Consider the following 7,907-nt stretch of genomic DNA (forward strand, 5'->3'; position numbering starts at 1 on the left):
CATGCTGGGATTAGAGGCACTGTGCCCAGCCTCTTTTTTTTCTTTTAGTCTTGCTAGTGGTCTATTAATTTTGTTCATCTTTTCTAAAAACCAGCTCCTGGATTCTTTTTTTTTTTTTTTTTTTTCTTTTTTTTTTTTTTTGAAGGGTTTTTTGTGTGTCTCTCCTTCAGTTCTGCTCTGATCTTAGCTATTTCTTGCCTTCTGCTAGCTTTTGGATTTGTTTGCTCTTGCTTCTCTAGTTCTTTTAATTGTGATGTTACAGTGTCTGTTTTAGATCTTCCCTGCTTTCTCTTATGGGCATTTAGTGCTATAAATTTCCCTCTGCACACTGCTTTAAATGTGTCCCAGAGATTCTGGTTCATCGTGTGTTCTTTCTCATTGATTTCAAAGAACATCTTTATTTCTGCCTTCATTTCCTTATGTACCCAGCAGTCATTCAGGAGCAGGTTGTTCAGTTTCCATGTAGTTGTGTGGTTTTGAGTGAGTTTTTTAATCTTGAGTTCTAATTTGATTGCCCTGTGGTCTGAGAGACAGTTTGTTGTGATTTCTGTTCTTGTATATTTGCTGAGGATTGCTTTACTTCCAACTATGTGGTCAATTTTGGAATAAGTGCGATGTGGTGCTGAGAAGAATGTATATTCTGTTGATTTGGGGTGGGAAGTTCTGTAGATGTCTGTTAGGTCTGCTTGGTGCAGAGCTGAGTTCAATTCCTAGATATCCTTGTTAACCTTCTGACTCATTGATCTATCTAATAATGACAGTGGGGTGTTAAATTCTCCCGTTATTATTGTGTGGGAGTCTAAGTCTCTTTGTAGTCTCTAAGGACTTGCTTTATGAATCTGGGTGTTCCTGTATTGGGGGGGGGGTGTGTGTATACATATATATATATATATGTATGTATGTATTTAAGATAGTTAGTTCTTCTTGTTGAATTGATCCCTTTACCATTATGTAATGGCCTCTTTGTGTCTTTTGATCTATGTTGGTTTAAAGTCTGTTTTATCAGAGACTAGGATTGTAACCCCTGCTTTTTTTTTTTTTTTTTTTTTTTTTTGCTTTTGCTTTTGCTTTCCATTTCCTTTATAGATCTTCCTCCATTCCTTTATTTTGAGCATGTGTATGTCTCTGCATATGAGATGAGTCTCCTGAATACAGCACACTGATGAGTCTTGACTCTAACCAATTTGCCAGTCTGTGTCTTTTAATTGGGGCATTTAGCCCATTTACATTTAAGGTTAATATTGTTATGTGTGAATTTGATCCTGTCACTATTATGTTAGCTGGTTATTTTGCCCATTAATTGATGCGGTTTCTTCCTAGCATCAATGGTCTTTACAATTTGACATGTTTTTGTAGTGGCTGTTACCGGTTGTTCCTTTCCATGTTCAGTGCTTCCTTCGGGAGCTCTCATAGGGCAGGCCTGGTGGTGACAAAATTCCTCAGCATTTTGCTTGTCTGTAAAGGACTGTATTTCTCCTTTACTTATGAAGCTTAGTTTGGCTGGATAGGAAATTCTGGGTTGAAAATTCTTTTCTTTAAGAATGTTGATATTGGCCCCCACTCTCTTCTGGCTTGTAGGGTTTCAGCCGAGAGATCCACTGTTAGTCTGATGGGCTTCCCTTTGTGAGTAACCTGACCTTTCTTTCTGGCTGTCCTTAGCATTTTTTCCTTCATTTCAACCTTGGTGAACCTGAAAACTATGTGTCTTGGAGTTGCTCTTCTCGAGGAGTATCTTTTGTGATGTTCTCTGTATTTCCTTAATTTAAATGTTGGCCTGCCTTGCTAGGTTGGGGAAGTTCTCCTGTATAATATCTTGAAGAGGGTTTTCCAGCTTGGTTCCCATTTCCCCGTCACTCTTGGTTACACCAATCAGACGTAGATTTGGTCTTTTCACATAGTCCCATATTTCTTTGGAGGCTTTGTTCCTTTCTTTTTACTCTTTTTTTCTCTAAACTTCTCCTTGCTTCATTTCATTCAGCTGATCTTCAATCACTGATACCCTTTCTTCCACTTGGTCAAATTGGCTACTGAAGCTTGTGAATGCATCACGTAGTTCTCGTGCCATGGTTTTCAGCTCCATCAGGTCATTTAAGGTCTTCCATACCCTGTTTATTCTAGTTAACCATCATCTAATCTTTTTTCAAGGTCTTTAGCTTCCTTGTGATGGGTTCAAACATCCTCCTTTAGCTCAGAGAAGTTTATTACCGACTTTCTGAAGCCCATTTCTGTCAACTCATCAAAGTCATTCTCCATCCTGCATTGATCCATTGCTGGCAAGGAGCAGCAACTCTTTGGAGGAGAAGGGCTGCTCTGGTTTTTAGAATTTTCAGCTTTTCTGCTCTGGTTTCTCTCCATGTTTGTGGTTTTATCTACCTTTGGTCTTTGATGATGGTGACCTACAGATGGGGTTTGGTGTGGATGTCCTTTTTTTGTCCTTTTTTTGTTGATGTTGATGCTATTTCTTTCTGTTTGTTAGTTTTCCTTCTAAGAGTCAGGTCCCTCAGCTGCAGGTCTATTGGAGTTTGCTGGAGGTCCCCTCCAGACCCTGTTTGCCTGGGTATCATCAGCGGAAGCTGCAGAACAGTGAATATTGCAGAACAGTGAATATTGCAGCACAGTGAATATTGCAGCCTGATGCTTCCTCTGGAAGCTTATTCTCAGAGGGGCACCCAGCTATATGAGGTGTCAGTCAGCCTCTACTGGGAGGCGTCTCCAAGTTAGGTTACCTAAGGGTCAGGGACCCACTTATGGAGGCAGTCTGTCCATTCTCAGAGCTCAAACACCATGCTTGGAGAACCACTGCTTTCTTCAGAGCTGTCAGACAGGGATGTTTAAGTCTGTGGAATTTTCTGCTGCCTTTTTGTTCAGCTATGCCCTGCCCCCAGAGGTGGAGTCTACAGAGGCAGGCTGGCCTCTTTGAGCTGCAGTGGGCTCCACCCAGTTCGAGTTTCCTGGCCACTTTACCTATTCAAGCCTCAGCAATGGTGGATGCACCTCCCCCAGCCAGGCTTGTGGCCTCATAGTTGGATCTCCGACTAGCAGTAAGCAAGGCTCCATGGGCGTGGGTCCTGCTGAGCCAGGAGTGGGATATAATCTCCTGGTCTGCCATTTGCTAAGACCATTGGAAAAGTGCAGTGTTTAGGTTGCAGTGTTCGGATTTTCCTAGTGCAATCTGTCATGACTTCCCTTGGCTAGGAAAGGAAAATCCCCCAACCCCTTGCACTTCCCAGGTGAGGCAATGCCCCACCCTGCTTCAGCTTGCCCTCCATGGGCTGTACCCACTTTCCAACCGGTCCCAGTGAGATGAACCAGGAACCTCAGTTGGAAATGCAGAAATCACCCGTCTTCTGCATCAATCACTCTGGGAGCTGCAGACTGGAGCTGTTCCTATTTGGCCATCTTGGAACGCTCCTCCCCACTTTCGTTTCCATTCTGGTTTAGTGATCCCTATAAAATTCAGGGTAAATATAAAATTTTACCACTGACCGGGAAGTTTTTAATCCATATTTTAAGTTATAAAACATGTTTTGTTATACATAATGAAATTATTACTGCAGCCAAATTAACAATATATCATTTCACAGAATTACCTGTCCTTGTGGTAAGAATGCCAAAAATCTACTCTTAGAAAATTAGTTAATATTTCATTATACAAATATAGTCTTCACGTTGTACAAAAGCTCTCTAGGCTTATTCATCCTTTAGAGCTGCAACTTTGTACCCTTGACCTATATCTCCCTGTTTCTTCTCCTTCACTGCCCTGGGTAACCAGTTCTACACTCCATTTCTGTCTTTGACATTTTCTAAATTTCACATATCTTTCTGTGTCTGACTTATTTCACTTAGATGAAGTTGAGGACATCATGCTATTGTCACAAATGGCAGTATCTAGTAATGCTACAACTTCTCTAGCCATTCATCTGTCAATTGACAAGTAGGTTGATTCCATATCTTGGCTATTGTGAATAACAATTTTATGAACATGGAAGTGTGCTTATTTCTGCAAGGTGCTGATTTCATGCCCTTTGAGTAAGTACCAAGTAGAAGGATTCCTGGGTCTCCCTTTGAGTAAGTACCAAGTGAGGGATTCCTGGGTCTTATGTTTTGTAAACTGCATGGAGATTCCTCAAGAGGTTTTCTATAATGGCTGATATGGTTTGGATTTGCCCAAATCTCATGTCAAATTGGAGAAGGGGCTGCTGGGAGGTGATTGCATCATGGGGTCGGATTTCCCCCTCGATGTTCTTGTGATAGTGAGTTCTCACGAGATTTGATGGCTTAAAAGTGTGTGGCACTTTTGCCTTCACACTCTCTCCTGCCATGTGAAGAAGTGCTTGTTTTCCCTTTGCCTTCTACCATGATTGTAACTTTCTTATGGCCTCCCAGTCATGCTTCCTGTTAAGTCTGTGGGACTGTGAGTCAAACCTCTTCTTAAATTACCCAGTCTCAGATAGCACCTTATAGCAGTGTAAGGACAGACTGATACAATGCTCATACCAATTTGCATTTCATCAACAGCATACAAGGGTTTTCCTTTCTCCTTTACTTGGCCTACAGAAAGACTTAGACAACCACAAAATAATAGTGGGAGATTTCAACACCCCACCAATAGCATGAGACAGATCATTGAGACAGAAACTAACAAACTCTGGACTTAAACTCAACACTCAGAAAACTGGACCTAATAGACATCTACAGAACACCCCATAACCATGGAATATGTTCTTCTCATCTACACATGGACCATATTCTGAATTAACCACATACTTGGTCATGAAGCAAGTCTCAAGTTAAAAAAAAATGAAATCATACCAAGCACACCCTTGGATCACAGGTCAATTAAAATGGAAACCAATATCAAAAAGCTCTCTCAACTACACAAATGCATGGAAACTAAACAACTTACTCCTAAATAACTTCTAAGCAAACATCTAAATTAAGGCAGAAACTTAAAATTCTTTGAAATTAACAAAGATGGAGATACAGCTAACCAAAATCTCTAAGATGCAGCCAAAGCAGTAAGAGAAAAGTTTATAGCCCTAAATACCTTCATCAAGAAGTTGCAAAGGGCTCAAATTAACAATCTAACTTTGTACCTAAAAAGGACTAGGGAAAAAATTTCCCAGTGCCAGCAGAAGAAAAACAGTAGAGAAAAATCTAATGAAATTAAGATACAAAAAATCCAAACAAAAGGTCAATAAACCCAAGAATTCTTTGGGGGGGAAAGAAACCACAACTAATAGACCCTTAACTAGATTGAGATCCAAATAAGCATAATGAAATAACAAAGATAATATTACAACTGATCCCAAAAAAATGCAGCAGATCACCCAGAGACTACTATGAATGTCTTTAGGCACACAAATTAGAAAATTCACAGTGAATCAAGAGATTGAAACCCTGAAAAGCTTCAGAAATTGAATCAGTAGTAAAGAAGTTGTTAATCAATGTTAATGTCCAAGATATGATTTACGGCCCAAAGTGTGGTCTACTTGGTGAATATTCTACTTGGTCTACTTAAAGAATGTATATTCTACTGTTTAAATATATTGTGTGCATTTCGATTGAATACTGTTGGTTAAAATATGTTCAGTGTTAACTGGCTTTTCTATTTTTTTTCCCCATACCCTTATCTGCTGGATGCATTACTGATGGAGAAAGGCATTAATCTCAACCTTTAATAATGGATTTACCTATTTCTTTCAGTTCAGTTTTTTGCCTCACATATCTTGATCTATTGTGGGTACATACACACTAAAAATTTGTCTTTTCATAGACTTGACATCATTATCATACATTCCCTTTTATGCATAATAATATTGCTTTCTCTGAGTTTGCTTTGACTGTAGTTGATATAGCTATTCCAGGTTAATTCTTTTAATTTTTAATTTTTATGGGTACATAGTAGGTACATTTTAATGAGGTAAATTAGATGTTTTGATATAGATATGCAATACGTAACACTCACATTATGGAGAATGGGGTATCCAATCCCTCAAGCATTTATCATTTGTGTTAAACAATTCAATTACTTAGTTACTTTAAAATGTGCTGTAACATTATTGTTAACTCGTCACCCTGTTGTGCTATTAAATAATAGATTTTATTCATTCTAATTTTTTACCCATTCGCCATCCCCACCTTCATCTTACCCCTCCTGTAACCTTCCCAATGCCACAGATAATTAAGAACATACAATATTTGTTTTTCTGTGCCTGTACTACTTCACTTAACATTTTCATTTCCATCTATGTTGTTGCAAATGACAGGATCTCATTCTTATACACAATGGACCACTATTCGTTTATATGTGCCACATTTATTTTATTCATCTGTTGATGGACACTTAGGTTGCTTCTAAATCTTTGCTATTGTGAACAGGGCTTCAAGAAAAATGCGAATAAAAAAATTTCTTCAATATACTGATATCATTTCTTTTGGATATTGTATTAGTCCATTTTCACACTACTATAAAGAATACCTGAGACTGAGTAATTTATAAAGGAAAGAAGTTTAATTGATTTAAAGTTCTGCGTGGCTGGGGAGGTCTCAGGAAACTTATGGCAGAAGGCAAGGGGGAAGCAGGCACCTTCTTCACAAAGCAGCAGCTGAACAGCAAGCAGGGGGAATTCCCAAATGCTTTTAAATCATCAGATTTCATGAGAACTCCCTCATTATCATGAGAACAGCATGAGGGAAACTGCCCTCATGATCCAACTGCCTCCCACTAGATTCTTCCCCAACATGTGGGGATTACAAATCAAGATGAGATTTGGGTGGAGACACAGCAAAATTACATCAGCTATATACCCAGCAGTGGATTGCTGGACCATATGGTAGCTCTATTTTTAGTTTTTTGAAGAACCTCCAAACTGTTCTCCAGAATGGCTGTACTAATTTACATTTCCATCAACAGTGAATGAGGGTTCTCTTTTCTTGACATCCTCGCCAGCATTTGTTAGTGCCTGTCTTTTTTATATAAGACATTTTAACTGGGGTGAGATGACATCCCATTATAGTTTTGATTTTCATTGCTCTGATCAGTAATGTTTAGTGCCTTATCATGCCTGTTTGCCATTTGTATGTCATCTTTTGAGAAATGTCTATTCAAATATTTTGCCCTTTTTTGGTTCAGATTACTAGGTTTTATTTCCTATAGAGTTTGAGCTCTTTATTCTGGCTATTAATCAGATACATCATTAGATTTTTTTTAAAGTTTTTCATCTTTTTTGATGTATGCAGTTACATCTATAAACTTCCCTCTTGCTGCTTTCACTATATCCTGTGAATTTTGGTATGTTGTTTCTATTTGTTTCAAGAAACTTTTCAATTTAATTTTTTCATTGACCACTGGTCATTCAGGGGTGTATTGTTTAATTTCCATGTAGTTGTATAGTTTCCAAAATTCTTATCATTAACTTCTAGTTTTAGTTCACTGCTGTCAGAGAAGATGCTTGACATTTGTACTGGTCAGGGTTCTCTAGAGAGACAGAACTAATAGGATAGGTGTCTATATGAAAGGGAGTCTTTTTTTTTTTTTTTTTTTTTTTTTTTTTTTTTTTTTTTGTTGTGGCGGAGTCTCGCTCTGTCCCCCTGGCTGGAGTGCAGTGGCGCGATCTCGGCTCACTGCAAGCTCCGCCTCCCGGGTTCCCGCCATTCTCCTGCCTCAGCCTCCCGAGTAGCTGGGACTACAGGTGCCCACCACCTCGCCCGGCTAATTTTTTGTATTTTTAGTAGAGACAGGGTTTCACCGTGGTCTCGATCTCCTGACCTTGTGATCCGCCCGCCTCCACCTCCCAAAGTGCTGGGATTACAGGCGTGAGCCACCACACCCGGCCGAAAGGGAGTCTATTAAGGAGTATTAACTCACATGATCACAAGGTGAAGTCCCACAATAGACTGTCTGC

This window comes from Chlorocebus sabaeus, chromosome 1 (assembly GCF_047675955.1).
Source record: "Chlorocebus sabaeus isolate Y175 chromosome 1, mChlSab1.0.hap1, whole genome shotgun sequence".
Taxonomy (NCBI): Eukaryota; Metazoa; Chordata; class Mammalia; order Primates; family Cercopithecidae; genus Chlorocebus; species Chlorocebus sabaeus.